Source organism: Tenebrio molitor, chromosome 2 (assembly GCF_963966145.1).
Source record: "Tenebrio molitor chromosome 2, icTenMoli1.1, whole genome shotgun sequence".
Classification (NCBI taxonomy): domain Eukaryota; kingdom Metazoa; phylum Arthropoda; class Insecta; order Coleoptera; family Tenebrionidae; genus Tenebrio; species Tenebrio molitor.
In genome coordinates this window covers 27113558-27137277 of record NC_091047.1, presented here as the reverse complement: position 1 = coordinate 27137277, position 23720 = coordinate 27113558, and the positions used below count along the sequence as shown (strand labels likewise).

Here is a 23720-nt window from a genome sequence, read left to right as displayed (position 1 = left end):
GTATTGATCAACTCGACTCGAAATCGGAATGGACAATGAAACTCTACAACACCACGAATTCTTGGTGATTTATTTTAGGACCCACCGAGCTTTTTATTGTCATTTGTGGTATTAATGTCGGGATTTATTTTTTGGGTTTTCGGACGTTACCGCATCCCTACGGGTGATCACTTTTCATTTAAACGACGAGAAGGGGGCGTGCATGATTCATTGACATGGTTCGCATTCCGGGTTACACCGCAAAATATTTACTGAAATCCTCTATTACCCACTTAATTAATTAAGGCGACGTTAGTTGGATTTACGACGGCGAATGTCATTTTTCGCAGCAATTAATCGTGCGCGGAGTCTTCTGGCCGAAGAATTATGAATTAGCTCTTAACCGGTGGAAATTTGAGTTTTTGAAACGGCGGGAGTTGGATGGAGGAGCGGAAAACTCGTGTCTTAATTAGGTTATCGGCGGAAGACTTCGCGAAAGTTGAGTAATTAAGAGGCACGCATAAGCATTATTAATTAGTTTTCTTTTTTTTTTTAGATGGCGACAGTCATTAATAAAAAAGTTTCGTGAAGGAAATAGGTTTGAAATGAGGGAAACTTACGACAAAAAGCAAGAAAGATGAGAGAGAAAAAACTGGAAAATATACTCATTTCGGCATAAAATAGGATAAGAATAAAAGGGGGAAAGGCAAAGTTTAGCTGTGCCGCTGAGAGCACGGGTTTATGTTGAAAGAAAGGAAAGAAAAAAGTATACAAGATAAAAGGTAAGATCCGTGCTTTTTCTGAACGCAACCAGTAATATACTGATGGCGTGTAAAATGAGGATAAATCGTAGTTTTTTCTACAAGGAAACACTAATTGTATTATTTGACGTCCGAAGTGTGACTAACGAAGTCCTACTCATGCCAATTAAAAAACATATCACAGTGGGAAGGCGTTGTAACTCTCCTTCTTCATGACGAACAAGCTATGGACCGGTACATTGAAAGCAAATTTGGAAAATGTGCTGAGCTCATTTTGAAAGACGCGACTGATCATTAAGAAACCAGGTCTAGGTTTTAAACAAACATTCATTTGATGAAAGTGTTTAAATAAAGCAAATAACGTAAATTTCTCGCTAAATTAATGTGGAGGTCGGAGATTTAGTAACAACTAAGATTACTTTGTACGATGAGATAATGTAAACGAGTACTACAAAGAGCCTTAAAAAGCTCATCATTTAATTAGGAAATTAAACAAAACCATCCAAAAGTGGAAATTAAAATGGAATTTATTTTTAGCGACAATTTACTGTGGAAACTGTTTTAAGTACATATTAGAAAGTGGTTGAAGTGTGAAAAGAGTTAATTGTTTTTTCTTTTTACATTATTTATCTCCAAAAGTAAATGAGTGTGAAGAAATTCGTAAATAAAGAAAACAGACACTTTTGGTGTTTTATGTGTTGCATAACTCACAATTAATGGAATTTAAATTTTAATTAGTTTTACATTTATATACAGACCGTGCTTACAAATACATATTTACACTGTGATTATTTTAAGTGAATCTAATGTCCATTAGAATAAAAATTTATGTTTAGCATTCTGAAAGTACGGTCGGTGGACTATAAATAAAACTGGGACACTTAAAATTTAATCTATGTAAATCAGACCATTGAATTGTCAATATATTTGTCAGTGTCTATACAGGGTGTTTTCGAAGCTGAGGCGTTCCTTTTAACATGTGATAGTATGCGTTGTTCTAAAGAGTTTTAGGCAAAATTACCTTAGTAAAATGTGTACGGCAATGAAGATACAATAAGTTAATTTTTTTGTAATTTTTGAAACCGGTCCTGCACAAATTTTGCGCTGATTTGTTAGAAATTAGAATTGACAAAAAACAAGAACTGGAGCAAGACTATACGAGGAAAGAACAAGGAATGGTATAAGCATTAGCCTGGGACGTCACACTTCACTAACTTGAGTATCTCTAGATGGAATAATAGCAACTATCGCTTGTGTAGAAAAGACATGCTGAGAAAGAACTACAGGAATAGGAGAATCCAAATCGGGGTGGCCAAGCAGCACTTTTGGAAAACACAAATTTAAAAATCGGGTATGCCAACATAAAACTTAAAATATGTATGTACCTACCTAATATCTATTCACTTTGATTGTGACCACAACGAAAAACATAGTAGGCGCTGTTTAGCTGTGTGCTGCATACGTTTTACACTAAATATTTGTGTGGTGTGAACATGATGTGAAAATGTCAGAATTGTCAAAACTTGACCATGGTAGTAAAGCAATGATTTTAATGTATTAATCAATATTAATAACGGAAATCAATATTTGAAGTAGGGGAAACTAAAAACGTCCGTCTGATTCTGTGATCACGTCTGTTGAAAAGTGGGGTTATATCCCGGTACAGATTATTTAACGTAAAAACTTCGAAATCACTTCATGCAATTCTCGATATTAATGAAGAACGAAGGAAATGGTCATTTGGCAGTAAGACAAACGCGAAAAATGCCTGGGGATTACTAATCAATTAGCATTGATTAATACAAATATTTTCAGATAAAAACTAATCAGACAGAAAGTTCAAAAAAATGATTTACAGGGAATGAAAAGGTAGAAGGTATCAAACTACAACACTTACTAGCCAAAATGTACAACAAAAAAGCACAAATAGAGTTAACTTTATTGGTGATGTTCGTCTTTGTGAGTTGTTTTCCCGTTGGCTTCAATAAATGTCTCGAAACAAGTCAATATTAACCATTTGGTCCCAAGACGACGTGGCATTTTCTTTTTGAATTCTAAAATTTTGTACCAAAACTCAATTTTATAGATATGCGCACAGTGTACGTCGAAAAACGTTTGCGCAAGTCGTTCTCCGTTCTGTCTTCTGTGAGCGTGACGTTTCTGTCAAAATGGCGCTTCCGAGAGTTGCCAACTGCGACTGGATTTAGTGTTATCTAAAATTCCCTATCAATAACCTAGCAACTGAAAAGTTACTAAGGAGTGGTCACAATCAAAATGAATAGATTATAACGGGTGACTATTAAAATTTTCACTTAGGCTATGGATCATTCTTTGTTTTCCGTTGCACCTTAGACACGTTTGACAAGTTTGACATTTCAATAAATGTTTTTTCTCTTGGTTATGTTTCAATTGTACTGTCTGACATTTGTCATTCGTTCTTGCGTGTGTCTAAAGTAACAGAAAAAATAAAAACTCGTCAAAGCCAACTCCAAGTGAAAATTTTAATAGTCACCCGTTACATTGCTAATCTAACAAAACAAAATCACAAACATGTATTTTTTCTAAAAACTTCGAGTTTAATTATCTTCCAGTAACCAATGCGAATATAAAATAATAATTTATTATACGAGTTTTATAAGACACCATTTTGTCACACGCGTTTTTTAGAGCATGAGGAGCGCAGCGAGGAGCAAAAGTGCGTTAAAATGGCTTATAAAACGAGTGTAATACAATATTTTTTCTATTTTGCTCCTATTTTAAATTTTAAATTTAAAAAACTTGTAACTGGTAACTAGACAATCAATTGCAAGTTTTGAATTTGAAGTATCGTGAAGGGCAGTGATCACGTACCAACTACTCACTGTGAGTCGCTACCAACATTAAAAAAATACATTGGTCGTCAATGTGACATCAATGATATTCAATTCTAAAGCAAGCTTCAGGATGGTTAACCTTACTGTTGTCTGAATTTCTACTAAACCCGTTCTTCGCCCCTTGTTAACTACATACATAACAACACTCTTAGTGAAACCATCCGACAAATAATAATTTAGGAGTCAAATTTCACGGCTAGTACTACTTTTTAGTACTTTTGTCTTAACTGCGTTCTTGCCTTTCTTTCAGGACCACAAGATATTAGAAAAAAACTAAGACTAAAATTAGACAGTAATTTTAATTCTCTCCAACTTTCATTTTGACTATTTTGCCGTAAAATTATTAGGAGAGCAAATAATTGAAACTCCTTATTTTTCCATGTAAAATGCGGTGTCTCGTAAAACAATTCTACACCCGGTATATTCATTCACAATGAGGTACGTTATACAAATAACAAATAACTATTGTTTTCACTTTTTTAAAAGTATGTTTGTATTGGTTCAGTGCTAGTTTAGACAACAATCTTTTTGAACACCTAAAATTTTAAAAACTCCACTGTTAATTTTTTTGAACAGATTGACACTAGTTGAACTATGTTTTCCTAGAAAACATAATTGTTTAGGAAAGAATTTTTTTTTGCAAAACAGATTTGTAAAAACAGAACTGAGGAATTGGTTACTGCATGAACAAAACATCAAATAGATCACTGTAAATTTTTATCAATGCAAATTTTATTTTTTACGGTTACGTTTATTTGCAATTCGTTTAAATATGCTGCGAAATATCAGCTCTTCGTCAAACTGAACGAATATGTAACACGCAACAACGAAGTCTTATGCTTGATCTGAAACTAACTTAAAAACCATTACATATTTTTATTTTTTATTGTCGGACAGTTACGTGTTTAAAAACGATACAGTGACGTAAAATTCTTATCTTCTGCGATGGAGTTTACGTATAATCTATACAGGGTGTTATATTTTTAGCATTCACGTCGAAAACTCCGAATCTTGGCATCTATTTCAATAGGAAATATGTCGGTTAAAACATATTTCATTTCATAGGACAATAATAAAAAAACACCCGAAAATAATTTCGGCAATTTTATAACGAATAAATAAAATTTACGGCCGCTCTAACAGATATCCTGCCAAATGTATTTACATTTCATGTGTATGTGACTTTGTATCCGGGCACAAATGATTGATTGCCATCGCCGAATTCCACTGTAAAACAAGCGAACAAAAAGCCATTCCGTGTTATAAAATATTCCTGAAAACAAAACAATGTCTTTGATGACATTCGCAATAATGTACACACTTACGGGGCCGTGCAAACAACAAATAAGCGGTTGGCGTCCGTGTCGCCGCAACCCAAAGAATTTAATTAAATCTGCACTTTAAAAAATTCCACGTCGGGGAATTTCCTATTATTTTCAATCTGTTAAAATGCACCCGCTGAACCCTCCATTAGCGCGGACCCCGCAATTATGTTACGTTCCGGATTTAACCGGAGCCGTTATTTTAATTTTAAATTTAACGATCCGAACGGAGGAAGTTAATTCTTTTGTTGCATAATTGATATTCCTATTAATTCCTCGTTTGTCTTTCTAATCTCTCCAAGCGGTGTAAACTTGCACGGTAGCTTTCAATCAGACTGTTTGCTTATTCAAAAGTACCCTGCTTTACCAGATAAACTGGACAAATACATTTTTTTGCGTGGAAATAAACTTCCCATTCTTCAGTGTGTCAAACTAATATGTTTGATAACTTTTGCAGACTTCGCCCAACTTCCCCCAAAAAAAGAACATAACAGCATAGTATGTTATCAAATTTATCAAACCAATTTATAATTAAATTTGACCTCTCCTCGTAAATGTCATATATCAAAGTCTTGGCCAAAAAAGTAAAATTTGTGGGAAATAATGGCGCTTCTTATACTGGGTGATTTAAAATGGTTGTGGATAAATATGGCAACTGTGTACGAAAATTGATGTGGCAACTGTATGGGTGGCGTAGAGTCACTATGATATTTCATAAGCGTGCATTTGATTTTTTTTTATAGAATACTTGACAATGTTCAAAATTGCGGGGCTATAAACTGTGAAAGAAATGTCAACTCTATCCTACCTCCAGAGTTGCCACATACATTTTCGTACATGGTTGCCATAGTTATCCACAACCATTTTGAATCACCCAATACTTTTGCGGCATAGATAACGTCACAGACGTCAAATGATCGTGTGAATATGAAATTTGAAGAATTTCTATATAGAACACGACAATTGCAGTAACTCTCAAACATATAAAAATTGGTTGAATGTTTCTAGTGACAAACATCAAAGCTGCCAACCATATAAAGCAGAAAGTACTAAAGCTGCCAACCTCACTTTTTATCTAGTGGACGAATAATAATGAACCCGGTTTTACTTTTTACCAAAATTTGCGAATATATTTGACTTTTGCTGCTCTGTAGCATATTGTGGTACCAAATAGAAAAGCACAGGTCATGTAAGTCCATTAATGAGAGATTTTTAATAAAGATTGTTACAAGATGAAAAGTCATTGGAACATAGAAAAACTGAATAAACTCATAAACATAACAACTAAGACGTTGAACTTACAACTGACGCTAAGATTTAATAATTTTACAGTTGACATCTGATTTGATGGCGCGACATAGTTTCACAGAATAAAATTATAGAGCCTCACAAATCCACAGGACTCTTGCTATACGTCCTTTTATAGGCACTTTGTATCATACCACTATGAAGCTAAAGCTAACACTCTAGAAGACCTAGTGGTGCTTTTGTTATCAGTTAACATGAACTCAGCTACTCATCACAAGCAATGCAAAAATATAAACTAGGCCAAAATGAATAGGGAATTCCACAATTTTTCTTGGGAAGCAAAATAATTGCCCCAATCCTCCTACGTAATCTTAAACACTGGATAAATTTAAAATGTTACAAGTACTTGAAACATTACATTTAATGTGTATATATTTATATTTCTAACACATTTCATTACAAATATAAAACTGCATTTATAAAAAATTCAAAAATGCAAAAATTCCCTATTCATTTTTGCCTAGTTTATATACACAACAACTTTACAAAATTTTGTTGTATGTGTTATTGTCTGTAGTTAGTTCCGATTGCTGGTATGAAGGAGAGAGAGAGAATTTCAACAGTTTCAACAGTATTGCAATGATGCTTCAAGTTGACAGAAGAAGACCTTCAACAGCGTCTTCTGGATGTGCTAGGAAAACTACAGCATGGTCATCTAAAAGCTTTCCGCTACTCGAGAGATTGGAAATTATTGTCTAGGAGGTTTACAAAAGAGAATTGCCATTTTGGAGATAATTTGGCGGATAGTTTTTTATACGACCTTCTGTCGTGTGAAATGTGAAATGAAAAGATCTGTAATGCAGAATTACTTCTAATTCCATTGTTGTTTTTTAACAACTACTTTTCATTGCACGAATAATGACAATAATGATTAAAGATAAAAACAAAATAATTAATACCAGGTGTTATGGAGTCCACGTCGTCATAAATTTCATCACTAATAGAACTCTTTTTAAAATTAACATTTTTTACATACTGATCTTTTTTTAATCAAATATTTTTTTTACATTTTTCTGACTCCTAATTTGACACTTCGCTCATAGGATAATCATCAATTGAAACAAAAGAGTGAGTGAAAAGATTTTTGAGTGATAAAAACGTTAGGTATAGTTTTTTTTTTTGAAGAAAGAACGGTCGCTGTTCTAATACTAACAGTTTTTACTGTTTTTCATTAAGTATTTTAATCGAGTAATTTTTTTTGTGTTTCGTTATCAATGGATATGTAAACACATGAGCGGGTATGAATTTTAGGGTTCAAATTAAATTTAATAACTTTAACTCTGTTTTGAAATTGCGGAAAAAATGGTAAATAAAAAAATATATATTTATTTTAACCAGTCCTATTGGTGTTTAAATTTATTACGTGGACTTCCATAACACCCGGTATATGTACATACATATATATTTTTGTTAGTTTCTTATTTCTCATATCATTTTTAGTTTGCAAAATTGGAACGAATTTGTAAAGCGGTGTTTTGCTTGAAAACACGTTGCCTTTCACAATAAACTCGATTAAGACCTCATTTATTTACCCACACGAGTTTCAATATTTTTTTATTCACAATCGGTTAGTAACGTATAGCTTTTCTAACCTCTTAAAGGTTAGAAAGTGAGCGATTACTAGTGTACACATCAACCGGTCAGTAATGATGAAAAGAGGAGTCAGTAATGACTAATGAGTCGTAAGCGGTCAGTAATGAAACCCATAACTGACCTGTGCTGCGCTACTGCAGCACCAATCGCGAAAATCTCTGTATGTTTTTCTGATATTGTAATTTGCTTTATCTACGGCTGCTTGGATAAGTCGTTATTACCACACTCATTTACAGTCATTTGAGTTGCGTAATGTAGTTCATTACCGCACTGGTTTCATTACGTAACGCATTTTTATTTAGAAGCAAACAGACAAAATTTATTGAAATACAACAATACAAAAGAAAAGCTAAGTACTTATTGTAAATACATAACACAGTCCTTGCATTTTGTTCGCCCACTAGCCGGCATCGACTTCGTTTCGGTCTTCAATCTCTGGGCTTGGCACAAAAAGACTCACTTCCACTTTTAATGATATCATCTACTACTCTCTTTTGGGTTACTCGCACAAGAGACCACTTTGTAATACACGTCATACTGGAAAAACGATGCAAACTGCAGTGACACCTCCAGAGACGCTCGTCTCTTGCACTCCAGGTCGTCCTCGAAACAGGAGTACACACGTTTCCATTCCAGGTTCTGGTACTTTTCTCACTTGACGTCGGGGTAACCCCAATGTACATTTTTCGAAGTCACTTCACTTCCGAGAGCCGCGATAAGACGTAAACGACCCGGTTCTCAATTATGAAAAATTTAAAACGCGTTGTTTACAAACAGAATTAGCTGGTTGTCCTGGTATTGAGCAAATTGTTTCAGTCTTGTTGCTTTGATTTTGAACTAAAACGATTGAAACTGACATTTAACAATTATCAAAATATATTTTTGTAAATGTCAAATTTGACGTTTTTGCCAAAAATTGATTTTTTTAATTAATAATTCGCAGCCGTAGATAAAATGTTGTACATAACACGTGGGCTAAAGCATATTACAGGAAACTCGTGTGTTACAGATGAACTCGGGCTAACGTCATCTGCAATCTTCACACTCGAGTCCTGTAATATTGCTTTTATCCCACTAATTTTGTAATTAACTATTATTCGGAATCGTATTGTAATATGCACATTTCTAACCTTATACGAGGGCGGAAAGTTAACCATTCCTTTTTATCTTTACTTCCCTCTCTTGGTCAGTAAATAGGCTAGTTTCCGCCGTATTATAAGGTTTTTCCAGTGGCGTACTTACTGAAAGTCGAAAATCAGTAGAAATGAAACTGCATCAAATGAATTGTTTATTTGCTAAAAACGTAATGATTCCGAATAAAATAGTATACAAACCTCGGTGGGAATGTGTCATTCCTGTCTGGAGCATTAGTTCACCTCAGCTACGCCTTGGTAAACTATCTTAGCTCTCGACAGGAATGAAACACTTCCCACCTCGGTATGTAATCTACTATTGCATACATTTTTACTGTTGCATCTCCAGTTAATTAATTTTTTTGCAAAAACATTATCATCTGAATTTTTAAAGCTTATGCTTAATGTTTTAATCCAAAATACAGTTTCATTGCTTTTATAATCGCGAGTTTAGTAGAATTTACGGTGGAAATGCCCCGATTAAATTCGCCAAATTTTAAAATTACATTTTGTAACTTTAAGCCACGTTTAGTCATCCAGAGCTTTCTGGGTCATTAAACAATATATCCAATGATGAAATACAGTTCCAAGCACAATCGCTCGTGAAAAATAAAATTGACTCTCTGATTAATTCATCGAATATTAATTCCCATCGGTCATAAAAAACTGGGATTCATATAATGTATTTTTACTTTATCAGTTGAGGACACGAATCCGTTATGGATAAATCTACGACTTGACATTTATTCTACAACTCTAATTTAATTTGCTCTGAACCAAATATAATTCTTTCGCATCCCACAACCCACAACATATGTACCTACGACATTTTTCTATCTTAATCCTCCCAAAATGAATGCTGTAATAAAACACATATAATTTTTTTCTCGTATTCATAAATCGAGCGTGGAACACATATAAAATAAAAGTCGATATCAATTATTTTTCATTTTCGATTTACTTTACCGTTTATTTTTATTGGTTTGTTTTTAAAGTGTCGTGGGCGCCCCTCCTCTATCGACAAGTGGAAGATTCGTGTTAACAACTTTATAAACCGATCTAAAATTAGAGACGGTGATGGAACTGTTTATGATCGTAACGCAATACGCAATGCCAGATTTAATTGTTCTATTTCTTAACTCCGATTTAAATTCTACCATCTGTTATGTGGGCGACTCATCAATTATCGCTCGGAAATTGTAACCAAGTAATGAAAGTGTACCGACGTAGGTTCAATGTTTTATCGTTGTGCAGTTTCAACAACCGTCAGTTTGTTCCAATTGTGTACAAACTTCTCTGATGTTTTCAGACTACATTAACTGGCGTGCCTTGAAAGTACACAAAATCAAATGTCTTTGTGAGAAAGAAAATAACATTTAGAGAAAAGACAAATGCTTGCTGTACCTACAAGTTTCCATTTTCATAAACTTTATTCAAACAGCTGCTCTTTAACATCGAAGCACCAGGGTTTTGTTTTTTGTTGTTTTTTTTTAAACTCACGTAACGCACGTTAATTACGTTAAACCTGTCGTGTGTAACCTTATCAAATACGTATTTTTTTTAGCAATTTTATAAAGCAATAAAAATAATTATCATATAAGTTGGATTAGAAGTGAACGAAAAGAAGTGAAGTGTCAAGGTCATGTAACGGCCGTTTTCCAAAGAGGCAAATTGGTATTTGTAACTTATTTGGTTACTTACATGACCAGCGGTAGAAGAAATATTAATAAATTAATAAACAAAATTCAATTTCAAACAAAGTAAATAATACTATTCTTAAAAGACTAGTTTTCAACGAAAGATGAACACTTCTCAAAGTATGTATTTATTATATCTGTGGATACAAAGTAAGTAAATCTTTTGGGATTTGACTGGTGGCATTAAAGCTGAAATACGTTTTATATTCCCATTAAATTGTAATGCTGAATGTGCTGTAGTGAAATTCTTATTCAGTTACGGAAAAACCTACATATTATGCAACGGGTGTTTTTTTTTTAATTTGGCGTCCAAGTTGGCGTTGAAGAGTCGATTGTGAACGCACCACCGGATACAACTCTGATCAGCTGTTTAAATCCAACCTCACTTTTTGCGTGTTTTTAATATGCAGTTTGAAAAATCAATTTTTTTAAGACGAGTGGTTGATCAGCTGTTTAAATCCAATCTCCCTTTTTGCGTTGTTTGTGTTTTTAATCTGCATTTCGAAAATCAGTGTTTTTAAAACGAGTGGTTCATTCACAATCGACTTGTCAACGCCAACTTCGATGCCAAATTAAAAAAAAACACACTTTTATGTGACATATAAGCAAATGAAGAAAAAACATGTTTACAAAATATTATGGTAATTGTTCACTTTAACTACTTCTGGAATTTTCGCGTTTTTTCTGGCTAGACAGCCTCAGGACGTCCTCCTACATCGTTTCCCACCAGTCAAACCTTGTGCAAATGAAAATTTTCCTTACCCTTTAGTTATACTAAGACTTGGCGCGACCTTGACGCGACCTTGAAACACAGCAAGAGAGAAAAAAAAGGCATTTGCACAAGGGTTGAATGGTGGGAAACGATCTAGGAGGACGCCCTGAGGCTGTCTAGCCAGAAAAAATGCGAAAATTCCAGAAGTAGTTAAAGTGAACAATTACCAATATTATGTGATCGAGTGATCAAAGTAATTTGTACTCGAGTCATCCATGGATTTGAATCCGTATGTCTTTTGCAATTGATATGTCGAGATCTAACCTGTGTTTCAAGCTGTGTTTATTGGAGCGTAGAGTTCAAGTAACGACATACGTGTTTGGATTCATGGATAACTCAATTACAAATTAATTTGATCGCTCTTTGTAAGAATACATTATTCTCAACTCTCGTTATTGGTTCAATTCTGAAAAATATTTTTGCAAATTAAGAAATCTCTCTTTAAGAATTTATTCCAACCATAAAAAAGCAAAAATAATGTACATAATAATATAATTGTATAGTGCATTGTTCTGTTGCCTTATTAAAAGCAACAGATTTCTTATTTTTTCATTCTAGAAGGCAACATTTTCAAGCAAAACTTGAATTAGCACTGAAAATTCGAATTTTCTAAATTTATTTATAGCTACTTCACCCCTTCTGCAAAGCATGCAATCCTTAACTCGATCCCTATTTCAATTTCGCAGTTGGCGAAAGAACCTCAATTTTACTGCTGCATAAATAATATCGCCATTAATCCCCCATTTGTCTTCTTAATTAATCGAAACAACACAAACTTCGGCTTCCATTACAGTCCTCGTCTGCTAATTTGAGTCGTTCCTGCTTAGTTGAAAGTACGACAGCTTCGCATTGTTAGGTGGAAAAGCGCACAACAGGACGAAACAGGACGTAAAAGTAGCAAATTGAGCGACGAAGCTTTGTGTTCCTTCTGTATATTCAAAGGATGATCCCCGCTGATTTACTTTGTATTATTCTGTTCGCCGATCCGCATCGATCGTGTTGTTGTACAACTATTTTAAAGCTGATTTATATTGTCAACGGTTCTTTGGGCGACAACACGGATACACTACAATCCGTAAAACCAACTAACGATCCCCTCAAGACCTACTTTTCCCGTTGTAGCAAGGATAAAGCTGAGGTTTGATATGAAATGTGCTTGTCAGATGGATACTGTAACCAAGTTCATCCCCTCAGGAGCGTGGGCTGGAAAAAGTGGCGCACTTCCTTTCTAAACAGTGATTTTTTTGCGGACGAGGAGATGAAATTGATAAAAGGAAGACAGGATGGCGCACCGGAAAAAAGATTATTTATCATCTTCGGCCTTTAACAAAAACAGAACATCGATATCTCGACAATTCCACATCGTCGTCCTCCACACATTTCTTAAATTCTTTTTTACCAGCTTTATTTATTTTCTTAAACAGAAATAATTTGTCCCACCGCTCGTATCTTGTTCTTGCACATTTTGGACCCTCTCCATCCTCTCTGTCTCCTTTAATCACATCTAAATTTAGTCTCTCGACGCATTAGTTGATTTGCTGTTTCAAACAAGGAAACAAAAAGCTCGAAATAATACGCTTGGCTACGTTACAGCAATTAAACTGAACTTTTTCCCCCAACAAGATTCTTACGTGCAAACGCTACGCGCCATTTAATTTGAATAATCGATGAGCATACACCAACTTGGAATTTTTTATCGAGCCCCGTGGATATATTTAAATGTAATCTGCCCGGCTCTTACTCGGTGCATACCCTCCGAGAGACAAACAATAATACGGTCGTACCTGCCGCAATAAAATTTCACAGCTCTGTTGTTGTTGCGAAAAATTATTGTTATTACAGTCTATTCTACAGTCAATTGAGATTTGCATAAAAACATGAAGTGGAAGAGTGAATCCGGAGTTGAGTAAATCGAGAATTATTGCACGACGAGAGGATTGCTTTACAGCTGTGAAATATTTCGACGACTTGAGAAATCAAATGGGTTTCTTGGCGATCAACATAAACACGACGAAGGTAAATTACACAGAGAAATTTTTCAAGATTGATTGATTAGATATGGTTTACGTGTGAATATTGAGAGTACTGAGAGTAGGTATATCATTAAGGGAAGGAAGTAAAAAGAAATATATTAGTAAAATTTAAATATGTGTAGTAATGGAGCATGTAAGGAAAACAGAAAAAGGGCAGAGTGATGAAAAATTAGGTTGTCACATGTTCCTACAGAGATAAAGAAAATGAAGCCTCAAGGTCATGCGTCAGCCATTTTTGGGAAAGGCAAAATGGGCGAATAATCTTATGGAATAAACAAATAGTGTGCATTGTAAAAAAATATATTAGTATAATATGATAATTGAAATTGATGATAACACTGTCCAACATAAATATAGGTTTGATTTATTATAGCTGTCATGAGGACATCGTCAAATATTATTCTTTAGCAGCTAAATATCTTTTCTGTTTCATATAGTCTTGATAATGGGTGGTACCTATCAATTTTTAAAGAATTATTAAAAATATGATGGAATTGAAGAAACAAATCTGTCATTAATTTTTTACTTATTTCATCTTTCTAAAACATAATTTTTCAATTTTCCTTTGTGAATGGAATAGTAGAACAGATGTGGTTTACATTGGACAAAAAAAGAATGGCCTAAAATAATTGACTTAATCTCAGGATCAAAAAATATACACCAAAATTTAGTAAATACGGAAAAATATTGTTGCCCCTACTTCACATTAAACTTGGTGTAATGAAACAATTTACAAAGGCTTTGAACAAACAGGTTACGTAGTTTCAGTGCCTTTATTATATTCACAAATTAATGTCAGATTCAGAATGTTTCTGAAAAAGAAGAAAACTGTTACTTCATGTGTTCTTAGTAACAAAAGAAGTGATAATTACAAAATGTTAGCAGAAGAGATGTTACAAAAATTCCAGAATTTAGGATGTAATACAAATTTGAAAATTAATTTTTTATTTTCACAGTTCACTGATTGACAAAAATTTGGTGCTGTGAGTGAAGGGTAAAATGAAAGAAAATAACAAGGCTGCTGAAACCTAAATATGGTGGCAGATTACTGTTGGAATCTAAAAGTGGAGAACAAACTGGAGTACAAACAGTGAAAAAAATTAGTGTTGAGACGATAGATTTAAGAAAAGAGAAAAAGCATTGTTAAATGTTTACTCAATATTCATTCCTAGTTGCTAAAAATGACTGTTCTGCTAGAAAAAAAAAACAATATTAATTAAAATATTCCAAATATTTGTATCCTACCCACAAAGTTGCCACATAAATTTTTGTACATAGACATAGTTGCCATACTTATCCATAATCATTTACACTTCCTATTTCACGAAATATTTGACAACTGATGGAATAATATTAGACAAATCACAGTAACAGGCTGGAGATATTTTTTATTCCAGTCACGCTTCTGTCACCACCGTGAAAATGCAAACTATATAGCCAATACAGATTAATAAAGTATTTTTTTCCAGAATGCAGCAATTACAACTTTAACACCAGCAAAATTACGACAAAAGTACAAAAAATTTACCTTGTTAACTTAACCGTACTTGTGCTGTAAAGTATCAAAACGGGATTAAAATGAATCTCATAAAGTTTGATATTAGGTATTGACAACAGATATAAGAATATGTGTATTCTTTTCTGTCTAAAGTATTTTAGTAGTTTTCTGTTCATTACTAATAAAGATTTTATTTTAATTTTTAATTGAATTACTGTTTTCATTCGCAGTATCCTAATAAACATAGTTAATTAAACATTTTCTGCAAATTCTCTCCACCGAAGGCAAAATTATTGCTCCCCAGAGTGTACTTGTCGTCAAGCTTTAATTCTGCTGTTACAACACTCTCCTTGAAGACTGCAAATCTCCTCACACGTATTATTTAATAGGTGAGCATCAACTTGATTGCATTTTTTCACTTCACCATTCTCGCTTTATGCAGGCGTTCCCAGGGGCGGAAGACACGATTAGTTGCGTCGTGGGAGCCGAACAATTAAGCTTTTTATCGTAGAATTTCGCCATAAACGGTACATCTCGAGACAACCTTTTACATAGATGATCAGAAATAATTGCCCTAAAAGCAGGTAGATCCCGTCTGCACAGTAATGACTAAAGTGGGCAATAAACGCGGCCTTATCGCCACTTTCAAAGGGCACTTCACAGAAATTTTCCAATTTACAAACCTCATTCTTTGTATTAGCATAAAAACGACGTTGGTTTTACGGCGCCACGGACATCCTCCGCCCACCCACGAAGACGACATCCATAATCCACCCTGACGAAATCAAAGGGTTGACAAATAGGAAAAAATCGCCGAAACTGCACATACGGTCGAATTAAATTTCTCGCCGGATTTCGATGTGTAGCTAAAAATTTTTATGGAGCTCCATAACTTTTTATACCCCATAATTTTATCCCGTTTTATACAGCCGGACATAAAACCCACGATTGCTCTTTATAATGGAATGCGCCTTATTGAATTTTTTATTGGTTTAATTTTATTAATATAGCCGATGCATTTATTATTAGTTTTGATTTATGGGGACCGGTGCGCATCTACCGTCCCCGCAGATTTCCGACTTAAGTGCAATTACGGTAATGGAGCAATTTGCATATTGTTTAGGTTAATTGTGGTGTGGCGAGCAATTAACATTTTTACGGGCTCGGAGTCTACTAGTTTGAAAAACAAAATAATTACGAGATTTTTAATGCGCCTTTACGACTTCATAAAGGAAAATTGATTAATTAAACTCTTAATTAGGCTCGTAATGCTGTTAATTTATGGATCTGAAACCGTTGCAATTATCTGGATAAGCCAGTAATAAAGCAATTCGGTTTTTACTCACACCCACCAGGTAATATGTACTAACAATAACGATAAAAATATTATTATCTATTATAATAATGACGATCGTAATAATGCTATTCACCTGGAATCTTAATGTAAAATAATTAACAATGCTTATAAAATTTTATAAATATTACTTCATCAATATAATATCCAGATACATATTTATTTTTACCAAAGTAAATACATCTTTCATCTGGACCCTAATCCCGGAGTGAAATTTGATTTTCTTACGCCATGCTTTAATTGGCTCCATATCAATTCTATGGGGTTTAGTACGCAATAATATAAACGTCTAGAACTATCAACAATATCGCCGAAAACGCACAAAATCGAAAGCTGTTATCACAGGGAATTCTAGATACAAAGTAAAGACACAAGACCGCAAGACAATTTATTTAAAACTTTCTAATGCAAAGGGTCTTGTTACCTGCGGCTCTTTACGCCTCTTGCACACGGACGGTTGTTTCACCGGCCGGTCGTTTTGCCGGTTGTTTGGGCGGTTTGTCAATCCCGTAATAAATCATTTGACATAAGTTAACATTTTTATAATGGCTCGTTAAACCCCTAAAATTTTATGAGCTCTTAGCTATTTTGGAGGACTATACTGAGAGGTTGATACTGACCCAGCATTCGCCTTATCTGAAAAAAACCCACACCTGGTCAGGCGGCACCGGGGTTAGAACCCGGGACCGCCCGAATGTAAAGTTTCGCGCTAGGCGCTTGGCCACAGTACTGGGTTTGATGCTGATACAGAGTGTGAATGAACCACCGAAAACGAAACAGGTCTTATGTGGCACTTCAACTCAATTTTTCGAAAAACGGCCAAATAAGATAAATTAATTTGTAAAATTACATATGCAGGGTGTCTCAGCTAAGACTTTCAAGCCTAATATCTCGGTTATTTGCCAACGGATTATAAGAAATTTAAAATACTGATATTTTAGACGGTGAAGATTAGAAGATTCAATTAGTAACAATAAAATTAAATTAAAATTGTAATTTTAACACATGTTTCCTTTATTGAAAATTAAGCGCAATTATTATCAGATTGTTAAACATTAAAAAATAGGTGTCTACACAAACAATTAACTAAATCACTCGTCTGATTCAACGAAAAGATTAGATTTTGTTGTTAAAATTTTATATAAATTTTGAATGTATTTGAGCAGTAACAATTGATGAAAAGTTGCCAAGCAACATTTTGTACATCCCTTAAAATCTGTCAAAAGTGGGGGCGTTTTATTAGTCAAATTGTGTAAATGTATTAAAAATACTTTAATGACACAATTCGTTTTCTCGTGGAACACTATCCAAATGTAGACTTTATAGCTATTAAGACAACAAGGGTTTTATAGACGATTTAAAAATCCAGATCGTAGTTTAAATCAGAGCGACCGCAGGGAGCGAGGATTTAATAGATCGAGATTTTTAAACTATAAAACACGCGTTGTCTTCAAGATTTTTTCTAACACTAACATCTTATCAGAAATTTTAATAAATTCAGAAATTATTCGATAAAATAATCACATTGCATGTCTCCCTCAAATTAATTTGAGGTATTGCATAACACGCATGTTTCGTTTTCGGTGTCCCACCCTGTATTTAAGAGATTACTTTTGTGCACTTCAGCATTGCTAGAGTACATTCCAATTGAGAAGTACGGGCGGTCCTATGGTTTACGAATTAGTAGTTAAGCTGGACACCATGTGATGCGACGTGTGTACCGTTTTGTTTGAGCGTGCTATGCCACAAATACGCTAAGTGACTATGAATGATTCAAGCAAATTTAGTGGGTTGGCATCCCCGAGCCTCTAGTAAGCCGGTATTGTCAACATGTCATCCCTTGATTTCTTTTTTAGCTTAGAGTTCTGTGTTATTGTGATTAATCGGCATTGTAAATAAGATTTTCGGCCTCCCAATCTGGGAAATATAGCGTTACCTTACACTTTAGGTCAAGGGAGGTGCGATTTCCCGTACAATGTCAAAAATTTCTAGTGGAATGTGGGAAAAATCTAGTGGAGTACGGGAAAAATGTACGGACACCGTTGATTTATTCTTTTCACAGTTACTTTAAAATTAAAGTGTCCATACGTTACTTTAATTTAGTGTAAAAAAACACATTTCCCTGTATAATTTTTCCGATAAATGTGTTTGTTTAATTTATATCGATCGAAAAAGAAAATAATCGTAACAGGGAAAATACAACCTATTGGGTTGGCAGCTGTATATGTCAAAAAGTTTGACAATTGTCAGGTATTTCATAAATATCTGCAAAATTGCACAATAAAACTAAACCACAGAAGTTGATATATGGTTTTGTGTACCTACTTTATCCAGTACTAGCTGTTAGTGCTAAAGTGCAACTGGAAAATAAAAATAAACAAAACTTTCTAACCCCAAAATCTTATATTCACCTGAAGAAACATGATTCGTTTTCACCAGGAAGTAGTGGTTAAGTACAAGACATTTTAATAATTTGCAACATTATTAACATAATTTATTTTGTAAAATTACAGTTGTAAACATTATTGTTACAATTCTCCACTTTAGAGAACAATGCAGAAACAATTTGGTAACTGTCAGCTTTATTACTTCTGGGTTGAATGTCAATATGTTGTACTGGTGCTTCTCTTACGGTACTGATGATGGAATTCTCAATGTTGGATGGTTACATTGGAAGCAACTGCTAAAAATTCAAGTAGATTAAAGCACTGTATCGAAGTTTGTGACACAACTCACCATTGTTTGAGCTGTAGCTGCAACACAGTACATTTTGTTTTTGATGTTGAAGGAAGGCCATCAGTCATCACGAATCATTTTAGGAACTTCAATCTTGTGTCCATAGGGCAATCAAGGTTCAAATATTTGTCAATTTTATTTGAAATTGTTTTAATTGTATTAATACCAATTTAACCTGACTTCCATATATTTCTTCACAGTTTCAACCCAGTTTGGATTGGTAATGGCAAACGATCTACAAATATTGGTTTTTGTGTCAGATCAATATAATATCTTCTCTTGACATTTTCCATTTTCAGAGTTTATAACTCCTTTCGGAGACAGGCACCACAAACACCTATTAATAAAACTGTCTGTAATAAAATATGGTTTATTAAAAATTTGTGAATTAAAGAATAGTTATTACATACTTTTGTGAGAAAAAATTGTCCTATGTAACGTTGTTTCGATTTTTGTGGTAATAATTCAGAATTTAGTCCTGCTACTAGTTGTACTGCCTCTGGTGTCACATTTAACTCACTCTATATTATATACTAGACATTTTTTTCACTCGATTAATACGCCAAAATCAAATTTTGAAGCACGACCGTGAAAATTTAGCCGGCAAATAATTTGTTAGGAAAAAAACAAATGAGCGGTCACGGTCGTCAAGGAATTGATTCCACAGCATTCGATTCTTTATTGACGATGTCAAATTCTACAATAAAATTAGTCTTGATTTTTAAAAGATTTAACATTTTGGTCAGCCGAAAAGTCTAATACAAATGTCGTACGGGACGTATTTTCCGGCCCTCCAACTAATCAGGCACTCGGCTGCGCCATCGTGCCCGAAACCAGTTGTCGTGCCGGAAAATTCACATCCCGTACTCTAATGTAAATAACTATTTCCAACATACATAGTTATGAAAATAAGTTTAACTAATGGTAGTTAATTTTTGATTTTGTAATCTGGTTCGAAAATAACCCATTACAGTAATATAAACATAATACAAATTATATTTTGATCGCACAGTTTTAACTGACATTCACATTCAGCATAACAGACCAGACATTATTATTTTAAATAAACAACAAAAGCAAGCATATCTTTTAGATATAGCTGTTCCAAATTCACACAATATAACACAGACATATAATACAAAAACTAATAAATATTTAGAACTCTCCGTTGCTATGAGAAATCTTTGGTGTTTAGAAAAAATTTCGATTTTACCATTTATAATTTCAGCAACAGGAACAGTACACAATCTCTTTTTAAAAATTTCAAAAAGGTATATTATTATACTCATGTCACATCGTGAGGAAATTCCTTAACATTGACACAGAACATAAAACACAAAAAAGTCAAAATGTGGAGGCGAGACGCCGGTAATTATGTTTATAAGCACTGCACTATTACTTGATAGTATTATCCGTAATAGTGTATGTACTCCGGCAAAATTGCCGTGCCGCCGGGTGGAGGTGGGATACGAAAAATAATAATAAATGTTGTCACTTATTACTTACATGAAACTCTATAATATTTGTATGAGAAGTGTTCCACAAAAAAGCTAATTAGATGACTTCAGTGTGAAACAGTAAGAAAGTACTCGACTGGTGTATTATACCAAGGCTGTACGTCAAGGGTCAGTATTAAAACAAATTTGTTTCAGTCTCTATTTATACTTAATAATAAATTAAATACGTGTCTCAACAAAGATTTATTTCTCATGTATCACTTTGTAACATTTAAATTCTTTATTTCACAGCATTTCCTTAAAATCGATGAAAACTTGTTTCCTACAAACCTTACAAATATAAACTTTACTCAATAAAAACTGATACGTTCCCAATCACAATTGTCGTGTGAATTAAATTCAGATTAAATTAGAATTACAGCATCTGATTATCATCGTGTTAATGCAAATCATGATTTAAACCTCGCAAACAACACGCCCAGCTCCACCTCTATTATTCCCATTTCAACCAATTTGGTAAATTTTTTGCTCGATTTTTTCCATCCAGATTATCACAGAGCACGAAACACATTCTCGTCACACAGAGCCCACCGTTATGAATAGCTCCATTATAAACGTATTTATTCCGTCCCGCCGCTAACACTTATTTTAAAACCCTATTAAAGCTATTTCCGAAATGAATTATTTTGTATCCGATTAAATTTGATAAAATCATCACAGACCCGTCCATTAAACGGATCCATAATCACTATAAATTACGCTAACCTGACCCAACACTTTCTCATCAAATAAACATAAAAAACTTTTTTAATGTACCTCATAATTTCACGTATGGTTGGGCAGGTGTGATGTGTTTAGTTCGGTCGGGATATAATATTTCAGTTGCGTGATGATGATGTTGTTTTTGCAAAAACTAACATGCTTGATGGTCAACAAGGTGTGTTCATCGCTCGAAAAAAAAACGCAATCTTCTCCCATCTAGCCATAAAAAATATGTAAAGTGTTAAACGGCGAGTCTAAACGCCTCTGCCTCTTTAATTAGCTCCGGCATGCACAAACGCCGAATTTTAATTTCGACGAGGATCGGTCTATCCGTGCCAGATATAATTGAATGTAGAAATAATTTGGTGTTGTGTTTGAAACGACCAAGTTGGGGTCATTTCCGGCTAAGCCAGAGGCGCTACAAGAGTGGATACATCAAGGACATACGATACATCACATAACATGAACCAAATTAAATAAAATTTCATTTTCATATGAAGTAAACCAATGTAATATGTACATATATTTTTAAAAATTTTATTGATGTTCATAATAATTTATTATCTTTTGGAATTGAAAAAGAAAAAGAAGATTTGGAAAAGACTGATTTACATGCGTTAAAAATAGGAAAATTCAGTGCTCTTGATTTTTATGATGTACTCGATTTTTTTGCAATCGACTGTACTATTGCGAGCAAAAAAAGTGGGACATCAACATCACTGTCTTGACTTTTAATGTGCAATGACCCTTATCTGTTTCTAACCCTACTTTGAATTGATTAACGTTGTCATTAGTATTGTAGGTTGTAGGGAATGAGTGTAAGTAAGCACGTAGTGAATATTTATTTAATGCCAAGTCCCAATCAAAATTTACCTTTATCAAAAGAAAAGGAAAATAGGAGCATAAAATAAATGTTTAAACTGTCAGCTAGAATAGTGTCAAATTTCTATGACAATAATCAAAGGTAAAATGACAATAAAGCTTGAACTACAGGGTCATTATAAATGATTGTCCCATCGCAGTTGGCGTTGAAAACCCATACAAATTTGGCATGTGCCGCTAGCTTCGCAACGTTAGACAAACTATAGGTACTTGGGCCAACCAACAGATATAGTAATAAAAAAAAGGGGATGTGGTCTAGTTGCGTAGAACGATATACGCCGAAGTCTGTTTCACAATGAAGCAGGTTCTTTCTAACAAATAGAGAACCAAAAGTCTTGAAAAAAAACGATTTTGTAATACAAATCGAAAAATGCCAAGGAAAACAACACATTCAACCAACGCCTACTGCGATGAGACAATCATTTATAATGACCCCGTACATCGAATTTTTCAAAACTGACAGAAGTTTGATGTCCCACTTTTTTTGCTCGCAATAGTACTATTCCGGCCACGGAATCTTGGCCAACATTTTTTAGACATTTCTAAAAAAATTATGTAAACCAATCCTTAGTGTCATTAAGTGACAATAATTAAAAGTCACTTTGAAGTTTTTGAAGTTTTTCGTGTGACATCAAAAAAGGGTTATATTCAATAAAGGCCAGTTCACACATATTTGTCAGTTAAATGTCAGTTGTGGCCAAGATTCTGTGTCCGGAATAGTATGAGGGAAATGTATTGTTGGTTGCATCACAAATTTTGTTAGGCACATTATTACTCGTGAATCACCCTGTAATATTCAATTGTGTTACTATTTAAAATATTAAGTTGTACTGTTTTTGTCATGTTGTCAACCTATATATCAAATATTTACATTGCTGACACATTACAATATTGCAGTAATTTTTTAATTAAATGTTTACGTACGGCTACAAAAATGGTCAGTATATAACGAGTGTCTAAAAATAAAACTAGTCAAGAATTTTATAAAATGCTAAATTTTAGTCTACTGTCAAATGCCGAATTTGTGTCAAAACATGTCAAAGTACTTTGTTCGATACCTCCCTAGAAAGTGGGTCTGTATCCATGGTTACCAGTGAGTGAAGGTTCCACTTTCGCTCACGCACTTTCGCTCACGTACTTTCGCTCACGCACTTTCGCTCACGCACTTTCGCTCACGCATAATTGAAATTCGATTTTATGAAAAAGAATTTGTATATTGAAAATAATTACATACCAATAATAACTAAACGTTATTCACGTGGAGTTGAACATTTCAAGGTCAAATAATTTTATTTTTTGGCTCTGTAATTATGTTTTGTAAATAGTGACATGCAGCTAACCAACATAATGCGAATTTAGCAATGCTCAATCCATCGTGAACGGTATTTACCTGCATGTCACTGTTTGCTAAATTATTTGACCTTGAAATGTTCAATTCAACGTGAATAACGTATACAGTGCGTTTTTTTAAGACTGGCCAGAGGGTTTTACATGCTAATTTTTCAACCTCCTGTTAACTTTGTATTTGTAATACCTAAATGGTTGTAAGAGACAATTTAC

General features: G+C 34.0%; 1 long non-coding RNA gene across 1 annotated transcript; it reads right to left on the bottom strand.

The window, feature by feature from the left end:
- Positions 1-18804: 18804 nt before the first annotated feature.
- On the bottom strand, positions 18805-21665 carry LOC138124037 (uncharacterized). Its single transcript, XR_011156984.1, has 2 exons — positions 19470-21665; positions 18805-19412 (listed from the first exon to the last, which is right to left on the bottom strand). It is a non-coding gene; the product is annotated as an uncharacterized lncRNA (long non-coding RNA).
- Between the last annotated feature and the right edge of the window lie 2055 nt (positions 21666-23720).